The 26,912-nt window shown below is 38.5% G+C and overlaps 1 protein-coding gene across 7 annotated transcripts in view; it reads left to right on the top strand.

The window, feature by feature from the left end:
- csf3r (colony stimulating factor 3 receptor (granulocyte)) overlaps positions 1-26,912 on the top strand; it is a 227,155-nt gene that overhangs the window by 139,770 nt on the left and 60,473 nt on the right. The gene's annotated exons all lie outside the window — the stretch shown is intronic.

Raw genomic sequence — 26,912 nt, 5'->3', positions numbered from 1 at the left:
CTGTATTTATAAAATGCTTACTAATGACTATTAATTTTGGGAGAAGGCTATATAAAGCAGCAACAGTTGATGTTGAGGCCTAAGATATTTCTTAAGCTGTAATGATGAAAAAACAACAACAACAACAACAACAACACAAAATTGCTTATTTTTTTCTGCTGGTGATTAAAGAGATGATTAAGTCTCCCTCCCTCTCTCTCTCTCTCTCTCTCTCTCTGACACCAAGCCCATCCCCTCTCCCACACATTCACACAAACTCAGCACACACACTTAACACACACACACTTAACACACAAACTCTTAACACACACACACACACACACACACACACACATTACCCACAGTGACAGAAGGACAGAGGGACAGAGTGACATCAGATGTATGGTAGTTTTTTAATTTTCTCTCATCCATATAGTGTTGTATAGTCATGAAACTATGCATATTTCCTCAGCATGACTTGTCTTCTATGTGTACATTTTGTTGAAGTGTTTAGAAGCTGCACTTAAAAAAATAAAAGACATTTACTGGTTCCTTTTTTACTGTTATTTCAAAAAATCACCATCCAAAATTCATTCGCACCTGTTCTGTAAGATAAATCCTTTAAAAAGTGGTAAAAGAGGATGTGGTGCTGATCCTTCAAGAGTCACTCCAAACTTATCTGTCCATAAAGCCTATAAAGAATTATTCTTAATACACAGTATTTCACAATACTTCAGCATATTATTCTAATTAAGTGAGGGTCATTTTATCAGTAAAATACATATTTTTCTTTGAAAGATTTCTATAAATGATTTAAATCATACTTGTTTCTACAATAATTATTTAAAAGTAATCCTATAGCTCCATCTGGTGGCCATTATTGGTACTAAGAATTGCAAGCTTGATTTATATGTTATGATAGTTTTAATTTTATGGTGGCTCCTGGACATGATAAAGCTATGAAACTTACTGTGCTTCTTTCAAATGATGACTTCTAGGTATATAAAAATTTATGAAGAGTTGGAATTAAAAATTTTAAAGATATAGTAAAATAACTATGGTATTTTTTTATGTTACTTTAATAAATCTCTATGGCCACACCATTTAAGGTATCCTAAACCCATTCGCAATTTAACATCTTCAGTATATGGCTTCATGTTAAAAAAGTTTGGTGTGAACTACTTGTGTCTTCTTGGAGGAGAATGAATTCATTTACAGGCTGAGTTTATCATAAATCCACAATAACATTTCTGAGTTCTGTATCAATCAGTGTTGTTGTTTGTTTATTTTTTTATTTTTTTTTCATAGGAAGATAACTGACCCTTTACTCTCCTTTTTAATAAATGAGCTATTTATAGCTGTATTTATAAACTGCTTACTACTGACTATTAATATTGGGACAAGGCTTTATGAAGCATGAACTGACTATTTACTAATGAGTGCAGTTATTATAAAGTGTTATCAATGCATTTGCTAATGTTAACAAATTAGACATTATTTTACAGTGTTATCAAATTATCAAATCCCTTAAATGATTTGTAAGTGTTTTGTAATGATTTTATTGACCTACAAGCATTTGTGAAAGTTCTGCTTGCATTACAGCTTAGTCTTGATCTGTGAGCTGAACAGATTTACTGTTACATCCATGAGATTATGTAAATTCAAATAAATATCATGTCACAGGATGTCAGAGGTCAGTATCAAATTAGTTTGAAATTATTATTTGCAGCACCAATAAGGTTTTTTAGGATTTTTAAAAATCCCTAAAACTGTCAGAAAAGGATAAGGCCTAAGATTTCTATGTGAGTGGCTAAATTTGTTTGTTTTTATAACTATAATGCATAAACTATGAAACTATACAAAATGTATAAAAAAGTACAAGTTATTCTTTTCCAATGTTTTTTATTTATTTACAATTATTTTTATTTTTTTGGGATTTACATTTTTAAAAATTTGCCTATGGCAATCATTCTACACAGCTTGAATAAAACCTGTCAATATTTATTATAGACCACTATAACTGTGTATAATCTAACAAACAAGTTTATTATGAAAATAAAAGCGTGTACACCAGATAAATTGGACGATAAAGAAATTGCTAACAATAGTATAATAGAGCATGTTTTAGGTTTTTAGGCGTTTAGATGCAGAAATGGAAAAATCAAATGTAAAATCAAATGTAATTGATTTAATTAAATATAGATTAAGTCTTGTTAGAGCAAAATAATAAATAAATACGTACACACATTAAAAAAGCAGCCAAGATGAATGAGTTTAATTTTTTATATAGATTAAAAGTGAAGACAGAAGCAGCTGGTATATGCGGTCACTTAATATTAAAATCCAGTAGATCCACTTCAGATTTATTTCTCAACAGTTTATGTTCACGTGGCTGTTTTCGTTTATATTCGCCAAGCTATTATGTATTTTGAAATAATCTTGTCCGTGATGTGTTCGTTCTTACGACGAAAGGCAGAATCCTGCAGCTCGAGAGATATATGTTATTCTGCCAGTCGCGCTTTCAAATAGTCTTGCACACTTAAACGGGTCACAAACACCTGCATTTAGCTCGTGTTGTGTTATAATGGATGTATTGTGTGCATTTATGGCAATAATTTATTTTGAAAAGCTCTTAAACAAGAATAAATTCGTTAGTTTTGAACTTGTGACACTGTGCGCGCTGATCGGAGGCAGTGATTTCAGATAGGCAGCCGCAAATATTTCATTTTCACACAAACAGTTCAAAAACATTTTAATTTAGCTCTTGGTGTGCTCTAATTGGTGAATTGTGTGATATCGCTGCAATACTTTATTTTAAATAGCTATAAAACAAGAATAAACTCGTTTTTTTCTGAGCTCATCATTCCACACGCTGGTGCTCAGAGCGGTGATTCATCTCTCGTGTTTCTCACGTATCACTGACCACACATCAATTATTAATGAGCCCTGACCTGATAATAATCATATATGTTGGTTTAGCTTGTCAGTGTGAATTAAATCCAAGTATTTATTTGTATTTTAACCGATTTAAAAGTGAAACAAAAAGACAGTCTCCTCCCTTTTTTAGTCCGGTAACTGCACCTGTAGGGGCACTATTTCTCTCAGACAATGGAAGTCTAAGCACACACACTCAAACAGAGGGACAGAGTGATATGAGATGTCTGACAGTTTTTTAATTTTCTGTTATACATACAGTGTTGTAAAGTCATGAAACTATGCATATTTACTCAGAATAACTTTTTTTCTGTATGAAAAAAGTTTTGAAGTGTTTGGAATTTAAAAATGCAGGAAAATTAATAATTCCATCTTTATTGTCATTTAAAAAAATCCCCACGACAAAACCATCCAAGCTATCCAAAACCCATTCACAATTTAAGTTCCTCAATGTTTTTTCAACATGTACACCAAGTTTGGTGTGTATAGTGTTACTCTCCTCTGAGCAGTATGCATTAATTCACAGCTAAATGTAAAAAACAATCCACATTCAAATCAAAATAGCCGACTTCCTGTTGGTCGTAGCTGATGACTGTGAATTAGAAAGTTGTCCGTCTTGATAAGAACAATTTTTGTACTGAGTTTGGTGTCTGTAGCTAAAACTAACCCCCCCACTTTTGACAAAAGGTGGCGCTATAGAGTGCCTCTTCCACGCCCTCTTATGAAATTTTGCCAGTGTCTAGCTGTCACTAATACTGATATGTGTTCTGAGTTTGATGAAATTCTAAGTATGTTATATGCCTCAAAATCACCTGAGAAGTATTCCAGTTTGACATGTTGCCACGGCAACAATATTTTTAGATATCAATATCCCCCCAGCAGATTTATATCGGCTGTGTTTTAACATTATTCTGATGAAGTTTGAAGCAAATCGAGTAAAAATAAGATGCTGAATTCAAAGCATTTTGAAAATGACACACTTCCTGCTGCCACTTGGTGGCGCTATAACTTTGACTCCTAATAGTCACATATATGCGATCGACATCATACAATGAATAATCTGATGAAGTTTGATTAAAATTAGGAAATGTATGTGGATGGTATTAGACACTTCCTGTTTCTCATTTCTCGCCATAATTTCAAAGCCTCGCCACGAGCAAACCGTTCGAGATATCAAAAATCCCCTGGCAATTTTTCATCCCCAATGTCTTGAGATCATGTTGACCGAGTTTGGCGGCAATCGAGTAAAAAACCTATGACAAGTATTTCAAATTCCAGAGCATGGGCTTTTTACATAACTCTAAATAGCTGACTTCCTGTTGGGCGGAGCCTATGATATTCAATACGAAAGTTGTTCGGCACAATGAGATCTATATGTGTACTGAGTTTCATATGAATATTGGCAAGTATGTGTGAGCTATACATCAACATTTCTGACTGTGATCCAGGGGGCGCCGTAGAGCCCCTGTGCCACGCCCGGGTCCCAGCTTCTGCAGGCTCCTAAAGGCCACAGATTCCAAAGTGTGTGCAAATTTTCAAGAGTTTTTGAGTATGTTAAGGACCCCAAAAGCCCCCACAACTTTGACGAAAAATATGACTACTAAACCCAAAATAGCCAACTTCCTGTTGGGCGGAGCCTATGACATGCAGTACGAAAGTTGTTTGGTTTGATGAGATCTACATGTGTACCGAGTTTCGTGTGTCTACGTGCAAGTATGTAATATATATGGCCCTCAGTATTCCAGGGGGCGCTGTAGAGCCCCTGTGCCACGCCCGTGTATCAGTCTCTGCCCGGCCCTAATGGCCGCAGGTTCCAATGTGTGTGCCAATTTTCAAGAGTTTTCGAGCATGTTAAGGACCCCAAAAGCCCCCGAAACCTTGGAAAAAAATTAGAAGAATAAATAATAATAATAATAACAAATAATCCTAAGGAAAACAATAGGGCTCTCGCCCTCCAGGCTTGAGCCCTAATAATAAGAAAAAGAATAATCCTTAGGGGAACAATAGGGCTCTTCGCCCCTTCGGGCTTGAGCCCTAATAATCCTTAGAAGAACAATAGGGCTCTCACCCTCCAGGCTTGAGCCCTAATAAACGGAGCAATTCCAATAGGGTCCTCACACCATCGGTGCTCGGGCCCTAATAAACAAAGCAGATACAAGAGGGTCCTCACACCATCGGTGCTCGGGCCCTAATAATTAAAGCTGCAAGCAGCGATGAACGGGCCCTCGCACCCGGGCTCACCGCCATCGTGTGGCTTTAGTAAAAAGGTGAACGTTGAGAAATATGCATTTAATGTCCTAAATATAAGTGGAATATATCAAAGTATATCCCATATACGTGCCAATCTTACCGTTGCCAGCAGGTGGCGCTATCATTATAATGGAATATTGGCCTTCAGATGTGTTCAGGCAAGGACTCTTATCAAACAAGTGAAGTTTGGGGAAGATTGAACATTTTATGCTTGAGTTACAACAACTTCTCTTGCTGTGGCAAGACATCAAATTTTGTCATGGCGCCATGGAAACGCCCTTTAACAAAAACTCAAGATCTTCAAAAGTTAACATTGCACAGGCCTTTAGATTAGACTGACCACAAAATATATGTTAATCTCAAAAAAATTATAGGAGTAGTTTGTCGCAGTGTAAAATATGTAACTTCCTGTTGCCAATAGGTGGCGCTATGACTATAACTGAATATTGGCATGTAGATCTGTTCAGGTCAAGAGTCTTATCCAACATGTGAAGTTTGGGGCAGATTGGACATTGTATGTCTGAGTTACAGCAACTTCCTTTTTCATGGCGAAACAACGAAATTTGTCAGGCCGCCATGGACCCGCCCTTTAACGAAACCTCAAGTCCTTCGCAATTTATTATCGCAAAGGGCTTTAGATTACACTGACCAAGTTTGGTGTTGATCTGAATAAATCTCTAGGAGGAGTTCGTTAAAGTACAACCCCTGAAAATGGCAAAAACAACACCAATTTTGAAGGGAAAATTCAAAATAACCGACTTCCTGTTGGGATCCGGATTTCGTACCAAGAGACTTTTTTGTAGGTATTGGTGTGTTACATGTGTGTACCAATTTTTGTACATGTACGTGAAACATAGCTCGAGGCGCACTCCGTTGAAAGTGTATAGGTGGCGCTATAGAGCCATTCTGCCACACCCGGTGGAATATTGGCCTGCAGATCTGTTCAGGTCAGGACTCTTATCACACATGTGAAGTTTGGGGAAGATCGGACATTTTATGCCTGAGTTATAACATCTTTTATTCCCATGGCGAGACATCGAACTTCGTCGCGGCGCCATGAACAAGCCTTTTAACGAAAACTCAAAATCTTCACAACTGAACATCGCACAGGCCTTTAGATTAGACTGACCACAAAAAAGACACTGATGTCATAAAATTTCTAGGAGTAGTTCGTCGCAGCGTAAAATATGTCACTTCCTGTTGCCAATAGGTGGCGCTATGACTATAACTGAATATGGGCATGTCAATCTGTTCAGGTTCGGAATCTCATCAAACATGTGAAGTTTGGGGCAGATTGGACATTGTATGTGTGAGTTATAGCAACTTCATTTTTCATGGCGAATCATCGAAATTCGCCAGGCCGCCACGGACACGCCCTTCAACGAAAACTCAAGATCTTCGCAATTTAACATCGCAAAGGCCTTTAGATTAGGCATACCAAATTTGGTGTTGATTTGAAGAAATCTCTAGGAGGAGTTCGTTAAAATACAACACATGGAAATGACCAAAATTACACAAAATATGCTCATAATATTAAAAATAACCGACTTCCTGTTGGGTTTAGAATTTCGCTCCAAGAGTCTTTTTTGTAGGTATTGGTGTGTTACATATGTGTGCCAATTTTCGTGCATGTACGTGAAACATAGCTGGAAGGCTGTTGATTTTCTTGGTATAGGTGGCGCTGTCGAGCCATTTTGCCACACCCTCTTCTGAATCCTATATCAGACGAAAATTTTCACCAGGTTTGACGCGTGTGCAAAGTTTCACGACTTTTTGAGCATGTTAAAGCCCTCAAAAATGCGATTCATTCGGGAGAAGAATAATAATAATAATAAATATAGCTGCAAGCAGCGATGTCGGGCTCAAGCCATCAGTGCAACGCCACCCCGGTGGCATCGGGAAAACTGTGCCCAGCGGGCATAAGCATTTACAGTAACCCTCTGACAATCAAGTTTTAAGGAATGCGGCAGATAAAGGGTTAATCCGACCAATCTAGACTTTGAAATCACATACACAGAACAATATATATAACTTTAGTAACACATTATTTTTATATTTATAAAAAATGTATAAGGTGTGCATTATAGCTGACACCTATATGAACACATTACAATTGTTTTGTGACTGCAAGTCTTTCTTCTCAAATGCTATTGAGCTTCAAATTTGCATTTGAGCCCATGTTTGGAAGCTGCAATTTAAACATACAAGACAATTAATGTTTCCCTTTTTACTGTCATTTCAAAAAATCACCACGACAAAACAGTTCAAGCTAACCAAAATCTGTTCGCAATTTAAGTTCCTCAATGTTTTTTCTTCATGTAGACAAAGTTTGGTGTGTATAGTGTACTTCCCCTGTGAGGAGTATTCATTAATTCACAAAATAATCTTCCCAAAAATCCATATTCAAATCAAAATAGCGGACTTCCTGTTGGTTGTAGCTTATGACTGTGAATTAGAAAGTTGTCCGTCTTGATAAGAACAATTTATGTACCAAGTTTGGTGTCTGTAGCTAAAACTAAATAAAATGCATTATTATTATTACTATTATTAGCTGTACACTTGATAAAAAATGTTCAATATAAACTTATGCAATTGTGTGTGTGTGTGTGTGTATATATATATATATATATATATATATATATATATATATATATATATATATATATATATATATATAAAAATTCAAGTGTACAGTTTTCTTTTATTGCATCTTGAAATAAATATTTATGAGTTCTGTGTTTGTTTATTTTATTTTTTATTTTACATTTTTTTAGGAAGATTACAGCCTTTAATCTCCTCAAAATAAATGTGCATATAAACCATGAACAATTTAATTATAGCTGTATTATTAAAATGCTTACTAAAATATTAATTTTGGGAGAAGGCTATATAAAGCATGAACTGACTATTTACTAATGCTTAGCTAAGAATTGCAGCTATTATGAAGTGTTACCAATGCATTTACTAATGTTAACAATTGAGACATTATTTTAAAGTGTTACCAAATCCTTAAATAATTTAAAAGTGTTTTGTTATGATTTCATTAACCTATAAGCATTTGTGAAATAGTTCTGCTTGCATTAAAGCTTAGTCTTCATCTGTGAGCTGAACAGTTTTACTGTTACATCCTTGAGATTATGTAAATTCAAATAAATGTCATGTCACAGGGTGACAGAGGTCAGTATCAAATGAGTTTGAAATTATTATTTGCAGCACAAATAAGGTTTTTTAGGATTTTTTTTAATCCCTGAAACTGTCAGAAAAGGATAAGGCCTAAGATATTTCTTAAGATGTAATGATAACAGCACAATTAGCAACAACAACAAAAAAATAACTATTTAAAATACAGTTTTTTTTCTGGTGATTAAAGAGATGTTTAAGTCTCTCTCTCTCTCTCTCTCTCTCTCTCTCTCTCTCTCTCTGTCTGTCTGCCACTCAGCTCACACCCCTCCCCCACTCACACTCACACACACACACACAGAGTCAGCACACAGAGTGACAGAGTGAGATCAGATGTCTGACAGTTTTTTAATTTTCTTTTAATCATACAGTGCTGTAAAGTCATGAAACTATGCATATTTCCTCAGAATCACTGGTTTTCTAAATTAAAAATGTTTTTTAAAGGTTTGGAAGCTGCAATTTAAAAATACAAGACGATTAATGTTTCACTTTTTACTGTCATTTCAAAAAATCACCACGACAAAACCGTTCAAGCTAACCAATATCTGTTCGCAATTTAAGTTCCTCGATGTTTTTTCTTCATGTAGACAACGTTTGGTGTGTATAGTGTACTTCCCCTGTGAGGAGTATTCATTAATTCACAACTGTAAAATCTCAAAAATACACATTCAAATCAAAATAGCCGACTTCCTGTTGATCGTAGCTGATGACTGTGAATTAGAAAGTTGTCCGTCTTGAAAAGAACAATTTATGTACCAAGTTTGGTGTCTGTAGCTAAAACTAACCCCCCCACTTTTGACAAAAGGTGGCGCTATAGAGTGCCTCCTTCACGCCCTTTTAAAAGCTTTTGCCATTGTCTAGCTATCACTAATACTGATATGTGTTTTGAGTTTCATGTAAATCTGAGCTTGTTGTCTGCCTCAAACTCACCATAACAGAACATTCAAGTTTGACACGTTGCCATGGCAACACTATATCAGATATCAATATCCCCACAACAGATTTACATCGGCCGTGTTTTGTCATTATTCTGATGAAGTTTTAAGTAAATCGAGTAAAAATAAGATGCTGAATTCAAAGCATTTGGAAAATGACACACTTCCTGCTGCCAGTTGGTGGCGCTATAACGTTGACTCTTAATAGCCACATATATACAATCGGTATCATACAACGAACAAACCCATGAAGTTTGATCAAATTCAGGAAATGTATGTGGATGTTATTAGACATTTCCTGTTTCTCATTTCTCGCCATAAGTTCCATGCCTCGCCACGGGCAAACCGTTCGAGATATCAAAAATCCCCTCGCAATTTTTCATCCTCAATGTCTTGAGATCATGTTCACCGAGTTTCGTGGCGAACGGGTTGAAAACCTCAGAGGAGTATTTCAAATTCCAGAGCATGCTTTTTTTAAACAGCCCTGAATAGCTGACTTCCTGTTGGGCGGAGCCTATGACATAAAGTGTGAAAGTTGTCCGGCTCAATGAGATCTATAAGTGTACCGAGTTTGATATAAATACATGCAAGTGTGTGTGAGCTATGGTTCAAGAATTCTGACTGTCTTCCAGGGGGCGCTGTAGAGCCCCTGTGCCACGCCCGGGTCCCAGCCTCTGCGGCGTCCTGATGGCCGCAGATTCCAATGTGTGTGCCAATTTTCAAGAGTTTTTGAGCATGTTAAGGCCCCCAAAACACCCCGGAAGGTTTAATAAAAAATAAAAATAATAATAATAACAAGAATAATCCTTAGAAGAACAATAGGGCTCTTCGCCCCTTCGGGCTTGAGCCCTAATAATAATAATAATAATAATAATAATAATAATAATAAACAAAGCAGATACAAGAGGGTCCTCGCACCTCGGTGCTCGGGCCCTAATTAAAGCTGCAAGCAGCGATGAACGGGCCCTCGCACCCGGGCTCACCGCCATCGTGTGGCTTTAGTAAAAAGGTGAACGTTGAGAAATATGCATTTAAACTCATAAATATAAGTGCAATATATCAAAGTTTATTCCATATGTGTGCCAATCTTCCTTTTGCCAGCAGGTGGCGCTATCGTTATAATGGAATATTGGCCTTCAGATGTGTTCAAGCCAGGACCCTTATCACACATGTGAAGTTTGGGCAAGATCGGACATTTTATGCCTGAGTTATAACATCTTTTATTCCCATGGCGAGACATCGAACTTCGTCATGGCGACATGGACATGCCTTTTAACAAAAACTCAAGATCTTCACAACTAAACATCACACAGGTCTTTAGATTAGACTGACCACATAAAAGACATTGATGTCATAAAATTTCTAGGAGTAGTTTGTCACAGTGTAAAATATGTCACTTCCAGTTGCCAATAGGTGGCGCTATGACTATAACTGAATATTGGCATGTAGATCTGTTCAGGTGTAGAGTCTTATCAAAAATGTGAAGTTTGGGGCGGATTGGACATTGTATGTGTGAGTTATAGCACCATCATTTTTCATGGCGAATCATCGAAATTTGTCAGGCCGCCATGGACACGCCCTTTAACAAAACCTCAATTCCTTCGCAATTTAACATCACAAAGGGCTTTAGATTACAATGACCAAGGTTGGTGTTGATCTGAATAAATCTCTAGGAGGAGTTTGTTAAAATACAACCCCTGAAAATGACAAAAACAACACCAATTTTGCAGGGAAAATTAAAAATAACCGACTTCCTGTTGGGATTCGGATTTCGTACCAAGAGACTTTTTTGTAGCTATTGGTGTGTTACATATGTTTACCGATTTTCGTACATGTACATGACATGTAGCTCGAGGCGCACTCCATTGAAAATGTATAGGTGGCGCTATCGAGCCATTTTGCCACACCGAATGGAATATTAGCCTCCAGATGTGTGCAGGTCAGTACTCTTATCAAACATGTGAAGTTTGGGCAAGATCTGATATTTTATGCCTGAGTTACAACAACTTCTACTCCCATGGCGAGACATCGAACTTTGACATGAAGCCATGGACACGCCCTTTAACGAAAATTCAAGATCTTCACAATTTAACATTGCACAGGCCTTTAGATTAGACTGACCACAAAAAAGACATTGATGTCATAAAATTTCTAGGAGTAGTTCTTCGGAGCATAAAATATGACACTTCCTGTTGCCAATAGGTGGCGCTATGACTATAACTGAATATGGGCATGTCAATCTGTTCAGTTCCAGAGTCTTATCAACCATGTGAAGTTTGAGGCAGATTGGACATTGTATGTCTGAGTTATAGCAACTTCATTTTTCATGGCGAATCATCGAAATTCGCCAGGCTGCCACGGACACGCCCTTCAACAAAAAGTCAGGATCTTCGCAATTTAACATCGCAAAGGCCTTTAGATTAGGCATACCAAATTTGGTGTTGATTTGAAGAACTCTCTAGGAGGAGTTCGTTAAAATACAACACATGGAAATGACCAAAATTACACAAAATATGCTCATAATATTAAAAATAACGGACTTCCTGTTGGGTTTAGAATTTCGCTCCAAGAGTCTTTTTTGTAGGTATTGGTGTGTTACATATGTGTGCCAATTTTCGTGCATGTACGTGAAACATAGCTGGAAGGCTGTTGATTTTCTTGGTATAGGTGGCGCTGTCGAGCCATTTTGCCACACCCTCTTCTGAATCCTATATCAGACGAAAATTTTCACCAGGTTTGACGAGTGTGCAAAGTTTCATGACTTTTTGAGCATGTTAAAGCCCTCAAAAATGCGATTCATTCGGGAGAAGAAGAAGAAGAATAATAATTAAAGCTGCAAGCAGCGATGAACGGGCCCTCGCACCCGGGCTCACCGCCATCGTGTTGCTTTAGTAAAAAGGTGAACGTTGAGAAAAATGCATTTAATGTCCTAAATATAAGTGGAATATATCAAAGTATATCCCATATATGTGCCAATCTTACCCTTGCCAGCAGGTGGCGCTATCATTATAATGGAATATTGGCCTTCAGATGTGTTCAGGACAGGACTCTTATCGAACATGTGAAGTTTGGGGAAGATTGAACATTTTATGCTTGAGTTACAACAACTTCTCTTGCTGTGGCAAGACATCAAATTTTGTCATGGCGCCATGGAAACGGCCTTTAACAAAAACTCAAGATCTCCAAAAGTTAACATTGCACAGGCCTTTAGATTAGACTGACCACAAAATATATGTTAATCTCAAAAAAATTATAGGAGTAGTTTGTCGCAGCGTAGAACATGTCACTTCCTGTTGCCAATAGGTGGCGCTATGACTATAACTGAAAGTGGGCATGTAGATCTGTTAAGGGCAGAAGTTTTATCTAACATGTGAAGTTTGGGGCAGATTGGACATTGTATGTCTGAGTTACAGCAACTTCCTTTTTCATGGCGAAACATCGAAATTTGTCAGGCCACCATGGACACGCCCTTTAACGAAATCTAAAGATCTTCGCAATTTAACATCGCAAAGGGCTTAAGATTACACTGACCAGGTTTGGTGTTGATCTGAATAAATTTCTAGGAGGAGTTCGTTAAAGTACAACCCCTGAAAATGGCAAAAACAACGCCAATATTGCAGAGAAAATTCTAAATAACCGACTTCCTGTTGGGATTCGGATTTCGTACCAAGAGACTTTTTTGTAGGTATTGGTGTGTTACATGTGTATACCGATTTTTGTACATGTACGTGAAACATAGCTCGAGGCGCACTCTGTTGAAAGTGTATAGGTGGCACTATCGAGCCATTTTGCCACACCTGATGGAATTTTGGCCTTCAGATGTGTTCAGGCCAGGACTCTTATCACACATGTGAAGTTTGGGGAAGATCGGACATTTTATGCCTGAGTTATAACATCTTTTATTCCCATGGCGAGACATCGAACTTCGTGACGGCGCCATGGACACGCCTTTTAACGAAAACTCAAGATCTTCACAACTTAACATCGCACAGGGCTTTAGATTAGACTGACCACAAAAAATACATTGATGTCAAAAAATTTCTAGGAGTAGTTCATCGCAGTGTAAAATATGTCACTTCCTGTTGCCAATAGGTGGCGCTATGACTATAACTGAATATGGGCATGTCAATCTGTTCAGGTCAGGAGTCTCATCAAACATGTGAAGTTTGGGGCAGATTGGTCATTGTATGTCTGAGTTATAGCAACTTCCTGTTTCATGGCGAATCATCGAAATTCGCCAGGCCGCCACGGACACGCCCATTAACGAAAACTCAAAAGCTTTGCAATTTAACATCGCAAAGGCCTTCAGATTAGGCATACCAAATTTGGTGTTGATCTGAATGAATCTCTAGGAGGAGTTCGTTAAAATACAACGCATGGAAATGACAAAAATGACACAAAATTTGCTCATAATATTAGTAATAACCAACTTCCTGTTGGGTTTCGGATTTTGCTCCAAGAGACTTTTTTGTAGGTATTGGAGAGTTACATGTGTATACCGATTTTCATACATGTACATGAAACGTAGCTCGAGGCGCACACCGTTGAACGTGTATAGGTGGCGCTGTTGAGCCATTTTGCCACACCCACTTCTGAAACCCATATCAGACGTAAATTTTCGCCAGTTCTGAGGTGTGTGCAAAGTTTCATGACTTTTTGAGCATGTTTAGGCCCTCAAAAATGCGATTCATTTTGGAGAAGAATAATAATAATAATAATAATAATAATAATAAACGGAGCAATTCCAAGAGGGTCCTCACACCATCGGTGCTCGGGCCCTAATTAAAGCTGCAAGCAGCGATGAACGGGCCCTCGCACCCGGGCTCACCGGCAGTGAGTGGCCTTAGTAAATTGGTGAACGGTGAGAAATATGCATTCAAACTCATAAATATAAGTGGAAAATATCAACATTTATTCCACATGTGCCAATCTTCCTGGTGCCAGCAGGTGGTGCTATCATTATAATGGAATATGGCCCTTCAAATGTGTTCCGGGCAGGACTCTCATCGAACATGTGAAGTTTGGGGAAGATCGAACAAATTATGCCTGAGTTACAACAACTTCTCTTGCTGTGGCGAGACATCAAAATTTGTCATGGCGCCATGGACACGCCCTTTAACAAAAACTCAAGATCTCCACAAGTTAACATTGCACAGGCCTTTAGATTAGACTGAATACAAAAAATACTTTAATCTCAAAAAAATTCTAGGAGTAGTTTGTCGCAGCCTAAAACATGTCACTTCCTGTTGCCAGCAGGTGGCGCTATGACTATAACTGAAAATGGGCATGTAGATCTGTTAAGAGCAGAAGTCTTATCTAACATGTGAAGTTTGGGACAGATTGGACATTGTATGTCTGAGTTACAGCAACTTCCTTTTTCATGGCGAAACATCGAAATTTGGCAGGCCGCCATGGACACGCCCTTTAACGAAACCTCAAGATCTTCGCAATTTAACATCACAAAGGCCTTTTGATTACACTGACCAAGTTTGGTGTTGATCTGAATAAATCTCTAGGAGGAGTTCGTTAAAGTACAACCCCTGAAAATGGCAAAAACAACGCCAATTTTGCAGAGAAAATTCTAAATAACCGACTTCCTGTTGGGATTCGGATTTCGTACCAAGATACTTTTTTGTAGGTATTGGTGTGTTACATGTGTGTACCGATTTTTGTACATGTACGTGAAACATAGCTCGAGGCACACTCAGTTGAAAGTGTATAGGTGGCGCTATAGAGCCATTTTGCCATACCCGATGGAATATTGGCCTTCAGATGTGTTCAGGCCAGGACTCTTATCACACATGTGAATTTTGGGGAAGATCGGACATTTTATGCCTGAGTTATAACATCTTTTATTCCCATGGCGAGACATCGAACTTTGCCATGGCGCCGTGGACACGCCTTTTAACGAAAACTCAAGATCTTCACAACTGAACATCGCACAGGCCTTTAGATTAGACTGACCACAAAAAAGACATTGATGTCAAAAAATTTCTAGGAGTAGTTCATCACAGCGTAAAATATGTCACTTCCTGTTGCCAATAGGTGGCGCTATGACTATAACTGAATATGGGCATGTCAATCTGTTCAGGTTTGGAGTCACATCAAACATGTGAAGTTTGGGGCTGATTGGACATTGTATGTCTGAGTTATAGCTATTTCATTTTTCATGGCGAATCATCAAAATTCGCCAGGCCGCCACGGACACGCCCTTCAACGAAAACTCAAGATCTTCGCAATTTAACATCTCAATGGCCTTTAGATTAGGCATACCAAATTTGGTGTTGATCTGAATTAATCTCTAGGAGGAGTTCGTTAAAATACAATGCATGGAAATGGCAAAAATGACAAAAAATTTGCTCATAATATTAAAAATAACCAACTTCCTGTTGGGTTTAGAATTTTGCTCCAAGAGTCTTTTTTGTAGGTCTTGGTGTCTTACATGTGTTTACCGATTTTCAGACATGTGCGTGAAACGTTGCTCGAGGCGCACACCGCTGAACATGTATAGGTGGCGCTGTCGAGCCATTTTGCCACGCCCACTTCTGAAACCCATATCAGACGTAAATTTTCACCAGTTCGGAGGTGTGTGCAAATTTTCCTGACTTTTTGAGTATGTTTAGGCCTTCAAAAACGCGATTCATTGGGGAGAAGAATAATAATAATAATAAATATAGCTGCAAGCAGCGATGGCGGGCTCAAGCCACCAATGCCATCGCCACCCCGGTGGCATCAGGTAAACTGTGCCCAGCGGGCACATGCATTCACAATATCCCTCTGGCAGTGAGGTTTTAAAGGAAATGGCGGTTAAAGGGTTAATCCGAATCATCTAGACTTTAAAGTCGCATTCACAGAACAATATATATATATATATATATATATATATATATATATATATATATATATATAGTAACACTTTACAATAAGATTTCATTTATAAACATTATGTTAACATGAACAATATTTATATAGCATTCATTCATGTCAGTTAATATTCCAAACTTAAACATTAAAACATTGTTTTATTGTGATTTTTTCCCAAGCACATTTTACCAATTCCAAACCATATCAATCTTAATAACTACCATTATTTTTTATTTAATCATTTATGAGTGCTATACAATAGTCCAGGAAAGCTGGAAGAGAAAAACTCCTTATATTCATGTGCAGAATTATTAGGCATGTTTTCTTTTACAGATGAAATGCGCTAAAAAAGAGTTTTAACTCAAACTGTTTTAACTCAAAGTCGAAAATTATGAAATACCCATGAGAAATATCAAACACAAATGCAATACAGAAATGGATAAGTTAAGACTTGACCATTGTACAAAAATGCTGACTGGGTCATGAGGTCAGAAAAGAAGAAGAAAAAAAAACAGGTCAAGAAGAACTGACAAAAATAATTGCAAAATAATTAGGAATTAATGTGAAGATTAATTTTAAGTAAATTCTGCAAGACAAACTTTCAGGAAAGGAGGTGGAATAAAAATGAGCTCCTAAATCTTAATCCCGGATTCTGGAAGATATATTCCTCAAACCATCGGACAAGAGTAGGTGGTGCTGGTCCTTCACGAGTCACTCTAATCTGTTCATAAAGCCTATATATAAAGTCTTAATATATAGTATTTCACAATACTTCATGGTATTCTAATTAAATCATTTTTTGGAATCTTAGATCTCTCAGAACCTGACACATTGTAATTCTGAGACTCCAGGAAAGTGGCAGTTCTGTAAAATGTTGGCACTGGAGACTAAATGCTCCCTGATAGTTTCACACCTAATTCACTTAACACACACACACACACACACATACACACACACACACACACACACACACACATTACCCACAGTGACAGAGGGACAGAGTGACATCAGATGTATGATAGTTTTTTAATTTTCTATCATCCATATAGTGTTGTATAGTCATGAAACTATGCATATTTCCTCAGAATGACTTGTCTTCTATGTGTACATTTTTTTGAAGTGTTTAGAAGCTGCACTTAAAAAAATAAAAGACATTTACAGGTTACTTTTTTACTGTTATTTCAAAAAATCACCATGACAAAACCATTCAAGCCATTCAAAATTCATCCGCACCTGTACTGTAAGATACATTCTTTAAACAGTGGTAAAAGAGGATGTGGGGTTGAACCTTCAAGAGTCACTCAAAACGTATCTGTCCATAAAGCCTATAAAGAATTATTCTTAATATACAGTTCACAATACTTCAGCTTGTTATTCTAATAAAGTGAGGGTCATTTTATCAGTAAAATACATAAAATTCATATTATTTTTCTTTGAAAGATTTCTATAAATGATTTAAATCATACTTGTTTCTACAATAATTATTTAAAAGTGATCCTATAGCTCCATCTGGTGGCCATTATTGGTACTAAGAATTGCAAGCTTGATTTATATGTTATGATAGTTTTAATTTTATGCTGGCTCTTGAAAATGATAAAGCTATGAAACTTACTGTGCTTCCTTCAAATGATGACTTCTACGTATATAAAAAAATTATGAAGAGTTGGAATTAAAATTTTTAAAGATATAGTAAAATAACTATTGTATTTTTTTTATGTTACTTGAATAAATCTCTATGGCCACACCATTTAAGGTATCCTAAACCCATTCGCAATTTAACATCTTCAGTATATGGCTTCATGTTAAAAAAGTTTGGTGTGAACTACTTGTGTCTTCTTGGAGGAGAATGAATTCATTTACAGGCTGAGTTTATCATAAATCCACAATAACATTTCTGAGTTCTGTATCAATCTGTGTTGTTGTTTGTTTATTTTAATTTTTTTTTATTTTTTCTTAGGAAGATAACTGACCCTTTACTCTCCTTTTTAATAAATGACCTATTTATAGCTGTATTTATAAACTGCTTACTACTGACTATTAATATTGGGACAAGGCTTTATGAAGCATGAACTGACTATTTACTAATGAGTGCAGTTATTATAAAGTGTTTTCAATGCATTTGCTAATGTTAACAAATTAGACATTATTTTACAGTGTTATCAAATCCCTTAAATGATTTGTAAGTGTTTTGTAATGATTTTATTGACCTAAAAGCATTTTTGAAAGTTCTGCTTGCATTAGAGCTTAGTCTTGATCTGTGAGCTGAACAGATTTACTGTTACATCCATGAGATTATGTAAATTCAAATAAATATCATGTCACAGGATGTCAGAGGTCAGTATCAAATTAGTTTGAAATTATTATTTGCAGCACAAATAAGGTTTTTTAGGATTTTTAAAAATCCCTAAAACTGTCAGAAAAGGATAAGGCCTAAGATTTCTATGTGAGTGGCTAAATTTGTTTGTTTTTATAACTATAATGCATAAACTATGAAACTATACAAAATGTATAAAAAAGTACAAGTTATTCTTTTCCAATGTTTTTTATTTATTTAAATTTAAAAAATTAGCCTACGGCGATCTTTCTAAACATTTTGAATAAAACCTGTCAATATTTATTATAGACCACTATAACTGTGTATAATCTAACAAACGAGTTTATTATGAAAATAAAAGCGTGTACACCAGATAAATTGGACGATAAAGAAATTGCTAACAATAGTATAATAGAGCATGTTTTAGGTTTTTAGGCGTTTAGATGCAGAAATGGACAAATCAAATGTAAAATCAAATGTAATTGATTTAATTAAATATAGATTAAGTCTTGTTAGAGCAAAATAATAAATAAATACGTACACACATTAAAAAAGCAGCCAAGATGAATGAGTTTAATTTTTTATATAGATTAAAATTGAAGACAGAAGCAGCTGGTATATGCGGTCACTTAATATTAAAATCCAGTAGATCCACTTCAGATTTATTTCTCAACAGTTTATGTTCACGTGGCTGTTTTCGTTTATATTAGCCAAGCTATTATGTATTTTGAAATAATCTTGTCCGTGATGTGTTCGTTCTTACGACGAAAGGCAGAATCCTGCAGCTCGAGAGAGAAATGTTATTCTGCCAGTCGCGCTTTCAAATAGTCTTGCACACTTAAACGGGTCACAAACACCTGCATTTAGCTCGTGTAGTGTTATAATGGATGTATTGTGTGCATTTATGGCAATAATTTATTTTGAAAAGCTCTTAAACAAGAATAAATTCGTTTGTTTTGAACGTGTGACACTGTGCGCGCTGATCGGAGGCAGTGATTTCATATAGGCAGCCGCGAATATTTCATTTTCACACAAACAGTTCAAAAACATCTTAATTTAGCTCTTGGTGTGCTCTAATTGGTGAATTGTGTGATATCGCTGCAATACTTTATTTTTATTAGCTATAAAACAAGAATAAACTCGTTTTTTTCTGAGCTCATCATTCCACACGCTCCTGCTCAGAGCGGTGATTCATCTCTCGTGTTTCTCACGTATCACTGACCACACATCAATTATTAATGAGCCCTGACCTTATAATAATCATATATGTTGGTTTAGCTTGTCAGTGTGAATTAAATCCAAGTATTTATTTGTATTTTAACCGATTTAAAATCGAAACCAAAAGACAGTCTCCTCCCTTTTTTATTCCGGTAACTACACCTGTAGGGGCGCTATTTCTCTCAGACAATGGAAGTCTAAGCACACACACTCAAACAGAGGGACAGAGTGATATGAGATGTCTGACAGTTTTTTAATTTTCTGTTATCCATACAGTGTTGTAAAGTCATGAAACTATGCATATTTACTCAGAATAACTTTTTTTCTTTATGAAAAAAGGTTTTGAAGTGTTTGGAATTTAAAAATGCAGGAAAATTTATAATTCCATCTTTATTGTCATTTTAAAAAATCCCCACGACAAAACCATCCAAGCTATCCAAAACCCATTCACAATTTAAGTTCCTCAATGTTTTTTCAACATGTAGACCAAGTTTGGTGTGTATAGTGTTACTCTCCTCTGAGCAGTATGCATTAATTCACAGCTAAATGTAAAAAACAATCCACATTCAAATCAAAATAGCCGACTTCCTGTTGGTTGTAGCTGATGACTGTGAATTAGAAAGTTGTCCGTCTTGATAAGAACAATTTTTGTACTGAGTTTGGTGTCTGTAGCTAAAACTAACCCCCTCACTTTTGACAAAAGGTGGCGCTATAGAGTGCCTCTTCCACGCCCTCGTATGAACTTTTGCCAGTGTCTAGCTGTCACTAATACTGATATGTGTTCTGAGTTTGATGAAATTCTAAGCATGTTATATGCCTCAAAATCACCTGAGAAGTATTCCAGTTTGGCATGTTGCCACGGCAACAATATTTTTAGATATCAATATCCCCCCAGCAGATTTATATCGGCTGTGTTTTAACATTATTCTGATGAAGTTTGAAGCAAATCGAGTAAAAATAAGATGCTGAATTCAAAGCATTTTGAAAATGACACACTTCCTGCTGCCAGTTGGTGGCGCTATAACTTTGACTCCTAATAGTCACATTTAAGCGATCGACATCATACAATGAATAATCTGATGAAGTTTGATTAAAATTAGGAAATGTATGTGGATGGTATTAGACACTTCCTGTTTCTCAATTCTCGCCATAAATTCAACGCCTCGCTACGAGCAAACCGTTCGAGATATCAAAAATCCCCTGGCAATTTTTCATCCCCAATGTCTTGAGATCATGTTGACCGAGTTTGGTGGCAATCGAGTAAAAAACCTATGACAAGTATATCAAATTCCAGAGCATGCGCTTTTTACATAACTCTAAATAGCTGACTTCCTGTTGGGCGGAGCCTATGACATGCAATACGCAAGTTGTTCGGCACGATGAGATCTATATGTGTACTGAGTTTCATATTAATACGTGCAAGTATGTGTGAGCTATACATCAACATTTATGACTGTGTTCCAGGGGGCGCCGTAGAGCCCCTGTGCCACGCCCGGGTCCCAACCTCTGCAGGCTCCTAAAGGCCACAGATCCAAAGGTGTGTGCAAATTTTCAAGAGTTTTTGAGTATGTTAAGGACTCCAAAAGCCCCCACAACTTTGACGACAAATATGAATAATAAACCCTAAATAGCCAACTTCCTGTTGGGCGGAGCCTATGATATGCAATACGAAAGTTGTTTGTATTGATGAGTTCTATATGTGTACCGAGTTTCGCGCGTCTACGTGCAAGTATGTATGATATATAGCCCTCCATATTCCAGGGGGCGCTGTAGAGCCTCTGTGCCACGCCCGTGTATCAGTCTCTGCCCAGCCCTAATGGCCGCAGGTTCCAATGTGTGTGCCAATTTTCAAGACTTTTTAAGCATGTTAAGGGCCCCAAAAGCCCCCGAAACCTTGAAGAAAAATAATAATAATAAATAATAATAATAACAAATAATCCTAAGGAAAACAATAGGGCTCTCGCCCTCCAGGCTTGAGCCCTAATAATAAACGGAGCAGATACAATAGGGTCCTCACACCTTCGGTGCTCGGGCCCTAAAAACAAAGCAGATACAAGAGGGTCCTCGCACCTCGGTGCTCGGGCCCTAATTAAAAAATAATAATAATCTGCCCTTTAAATGCAAACACACAACTTGACGTTGCAACTGTGTGTTTACATTTTGTGCTCTAAAGTCATGGCTGACAGAGCAAAACTACAGAAAGTGTGGGCTCACTTTACTAAACTTAATGAAAATGCAGCTAAACGCAATACATTTAAAAGGTAGTTGCGTATAGGGTTAAACACCTGCAACCTCATAAAATAGTTACAAATACCACATTCTATAAATCTGAAGCATTGCAGCATGTTTGACTGCTATAGCAAAGTGACTGCTGCAACTAACAGTTTTCCTTACCAGATGTAACTCAAATTAAACTTATTTTAATATTATACAAAGCACAAACAAGTGTGGTGAATGGCAATGATTTAATCAGTATTTATTTTGAATAATATTTAAATGTTTTAAAAAAACATTTTGTTGTGAGTAGTGATTTATTTTTGGCATTTGTGTCAACATGCAGTTATGAGGCCTTTTCACAATTTTCTTATAATCATTTATATCTCCATTCTTTTAACAGAGCTTCCCACAGTAGTGACAAAGTTGAAGGAAATGATTGGACAAATAACACTTTAGACCTCACCTACTGCATCCACTTCTGCAATACCTTCAACATAAGTAGACTCTGCATGTGTCTGATGATATGGTAAATACCGCACATGCATATAAGTGTTACGGTCCATGTGGGAAGGTGATTATACAATGTCCCAGTAAATCAACTTGGCAGTAATTATAAACATTACCTGAAAAATCTGCATATTCAATTGCATGGTGAATGTGCGTGATAAGTGGTTATTATGAATATTGCCTGACCACAGAAAATATAGGAAGCATTCCCCGTGACGATCATGCACCATAGAAACACAAGGAAAGGGAGAGATCCAATTGCAGGTAGTTTATTAAACAAAAAGGGTAATCCAAAATAAACAGTCCAAGGAGACAAACAAAACAAAAGAGGGAACTGGAAGGAACGGAACGGGAACTCGGAGGAACGAGAAGGCAAGGGTATTTTTTGGGAGACGAGAACATTAATAAAATGAAGGGTAAGGACTCCATACAAACAACAGGGAAAGACAGGTATTTATAAGGAGACTAATGACAATAGATTTCCTGCACCTGGTGCAATTAATTGGAGTGCAATTACTGTGAAGACAGGACCAGACTAGAGGAATTATAGTGCCTATGGTGAAGTGCCGAAGGAGAAGTGAGCTCACTAGTGGACACCCAGGAAAACAGAGACTGACAGCATGACATTACCCCCTCCTCCACGGAGCAGCTGCCAGATGCTCCACCTGAAACCAAGGGAAAACCAACAGATAAAGAACTAGGAGGGAGGTGGAGCGGCGGAGGACTAGGGGGAGGGACGGAGGGCCAGAAAACATGATACACAGAGACAGGAGAACCAGGTAGAATGGGGAAACAGAGACAAAACAACCAGGTAAAAATGGGGAAACAGAGACAAACCAACCAGGTAGAATGGGGAAATAGAGACAAGACAACCAGGTAAAATGGGAAGACAGAGACAAGAGAAGTGTGACACAAAACAAGGAGTCCAGGAGGGGGGTGGACCAGTGGAGGATCAGGGGGAGGGATGGAGAGCCAGGTCCAAAGAAGGAAACAGACAGAAAAACAAAAGAAAACAAAAACACAAAAACATAAGTCCATGAAGGACATCACGTGATGCCCACCAGGGCGGAGCAGAAGACCACCACAACCATGTGGTCGAGGCAGAAGCCCCCCAGGGCAGAGCAGAAGACCACCACAACCGTGCGGTCAGGGCGGAAGCCTCCCAGGGCGTAGCAGAAGACCACCACATCCTTGTGGTCGAGGCCGGAGTCCCCCAGGGTGGACCAGAAGACAACCACATCCTTGTGGTCGATGCCGGATTCCCCCAGGGCGGAGCAGAAGACCACCACATCCGTGTGGCCAGACCAACGGGAGGACGAAACTTTGGTAATCCTATGGAGTTTCTACTGGATTCCAGAAGATCGGTGCTGACTTGACTCTGCTCATGAAGATTATTGGTGACTTGCATTTGTTCATGAAGATCCCCGGTGACTTGACTCTGTCCTTGAAGATCACCAGTGACTTGACTCTGTTCTTGAAAATCACCAGTGACTTGACTCTGTCCTTGAAGATCACCAGTGACTTTACTTGACTCTGAAAGGTCAACGGTAACTAGCCTTGTCTCTGGAAAGTCCATGGTAGCTAATCCTGACTCTGGAAGGTCAAAGGTGACTAGCCCTGACTCCGGAAGGTCAACGGTGACTAACTCTGACTCTGGAGGGTCCACAAGCACCTGACTAGACTCTGGAGGTTCAACCAAAACCTGACTCAACTCTGGAAAGTCAATGGGCACCTGACTCGACTCTGGAAGGTCCACAGGAACTAGCCCTGACTCTGGAAGGTCGACGGCGACTAACCCTGACTCTGGAGGGTCCACGAACACCTGACTCGACTCTGGAGGGTCAACCGGAACCTGACTCGACTCTGGAAAGTCAATGGGCACCTGATTCGACTCCGGAAGGTCAACCAGAATCTGACTTGATTCTGGGGAATCAACTGAAACGTGACTCGACTCTGGAAGGTCAACAGGAACTAGCCCTGACTCTGGAAGGTCAACGGTGATTAACCCTGACCTATTGTTATCAACAAACACTGCAAAGCAAAAAGAAAATAAAGAAAAAGTGTCAGTCACAACACCTTAAACAATGGCATTTGCCATTTATTATTTCAAGGACAAGAGCGTGGAAGTGGGTAAAACTGACTGGATGAGTACTGAAGACCAGCAAAATTGTTCAAAAATTATAACACAATGTCCCACACTCGAGGATGAAGATGATGGATGGATGAGTGTGAAGTGGGAAAAAGGCAGAAAAAAGAAAAGCTGTCCAGCCCTTTTTCCTGCAAAGGTTTTTATGTTCCGTGGTAAGTTAACTTTAATCTTTTAATTAAGGTTTGCATCACTAATCTTGACGGATTAGACATGAGTAAACAAGCAAAAAAAATATCACAGACTGTCTTTTAGGAACAGCAGAGAACCCAGTTTTTCACAATGTACACACAACTTTTTTTGACAGACAACTATAGTGATCTCTGCCAGAAAAGGGAACAGTTCATTAAGGGTGAAGACATCTGTAAACAAACACTGAGGAGGAAGACAAAGCCAAACAGTTGGTTGATGGAGGATGTATTAGAAGAGGAGAATGAACAGACTCTGGAGGGTCAACCGGAACCTGACTCGACTCTGGAAAGTCAATGGGCACCTGATTCAACTCTGGAAGGTCAACCGGAATCTGACTTGATTCTGGGGAATCAACTGGAATGTGACTCGACTCTGGAAGGTCAACAGGAACTAGCCCTGACTCTGGAAGGTCAACGGTGAGTAACCCTGACTCTGGAAGGTTGACGGTGACTAACCCTGACTCTGGAGGGTCCACGAGCACCTGACTTGACTCTGGAGGGTCAACCGGAACCTACCTCAACTCTGGAAAGTCAATGAGCACCTGACTCGACTCTGGAAGGTCAACTGGAATCTGACTTGATTCTGGGGAATCAACTGGAACGTGACTTGACTCTGGATGGTCAACAGGAGCCTGACTCGACTCTGGACAGTCAACTGGAATTTGGCTCGAATCTGGAAAATCGACAGGAACTAGCCCTGACTCTGGAAGGTCAACATTAACTAACCCTGACTCTGGAGGGTCCATGAACACCTGACTCGACTCTGGAGGGTCAACCGGAACCTGACTCAACTCTGGAAAGTCAACGGGCACCTGACTCGACTCTGGAAGGTCAAAAGGAATCTGACTCAACTCCGGAGGATCAACGGGAACCTGACGCAACTCAGGAAAACCCACTGTAACCGCCATCCTCTGCAGTGGCTCCGGTCTGACGGCCATGATGCGCAATGGCGCTGGGTTGGTGGCCATCGTATACTGTGGTGCTGGCTCAGCCGAGGTGACGTGAACAGTTTTGGGAATCTCTAGGATTTGTGACAGCCTGGAGAAATAATCCAAAAACGTCTCTGCTGCCATCTTGGGCTTGCTTGGGCGTTGGCACTGAGCTGGCGGCCATCTTGCACAGTGGCGCTGGACTGGTGGCCACTTTGTGCTGTGTCGCTATGCTGACGTACATCTTGCCTCTTGGCACTTGGTTGGCAGCCATCTTGTGCTTTGGCGTTGGACTGGTGGCCACTTTGTGCTTTGGCGCTGTGCCGGCGTCCATCTTGCCTCTTGGCACTGAGCTGGCAGCCATCTTGTGCTGTGGTGTGGGGCTGGCTTCCATCTTGCCTTGTGGTCCTGGGTTGGCGGCCATTTTGTGCAGCGACACAGAACTGGCGGCCATCTTGCATTTGGATTTAGACAGGATCTTACATTGCACAGGAGCATTTCGCCACCCTAGTTCATTTTATTGGGAAATGTGGTCATGTACAGTAATAATAACTTGGTTTATTTGCATTAATGCACAGATTATGAATAGATGTGTATCCCAGGGAATGTGTTTCATTATCATTTCATTAGTTTAGTGTCTAACAACAATGTATAACCATTTGCAAACTGACAATTATTTTTCAGGTGTTTCTCATGCCAGGCTGTGATGTCAAGGTCCCCAAGCGAAAGCTTAACTCTCTGCGGACAGCAAATCTGTCAGTTTACATCGGGGACCTTACCGTGCTTGTCTATGGAAGGGAAACCCTGTCTCATTCAAGCTTGACAGGAAGACAGTCAGGGGCATAAAAAGATGTAGAATCAAAGCCACGGCTTGATAGCACAAAACTTGATGCAATATTTGGTGAGTGTTTTTAATTTAAGGGAAATTTCATTTTTAAAATGAAATAAATTCCTACACATTCTCATACATTTATACTTTTCAAAATGATGTTCGACGTTTGAGGTGACAGTGATTGTGTTAAATTACTGTCACCTCCAACATGGATCAAAAAGGAACATTCCAAACGTTTTGTGAAAAAATCTAATCTATAAAAGTTTAATTCGGGATCATCAGTTTGGATTTGTAAATGTCATAAAAGAAAAAAAAAGAAAATAATCACACAATGGAGGAAACAAAAGAACCAAGACCCCTTTGATGATGCCCCAAAAATAATCTTAATCTATGTAAAGTTAGACATTTAAAGGTCA

Source organism: Carassius gibelio, chromosome A16 (genome assembly GCF_023724105.1).
Source record: "Carassius gibelio isolate Cgi1373 ecotype wild population from Czech Republic chromosome A16, carGib1.2-hapl.c, whole genome shotgun sequence".
In the NCBI taxonomy this organism is placed as follows: domain Eukaryota; kingdom Metazoa; phylum Chordata; class Actinopteri; order Cypriniformes; family Cyprinidae; genus Carassius; species Carassius gibelio.
The sequence above is the reverse complement of the archived record's forward strand: the minus strand, read 5'-3'. Positions and strand labels throughout refer to the sequence as shown.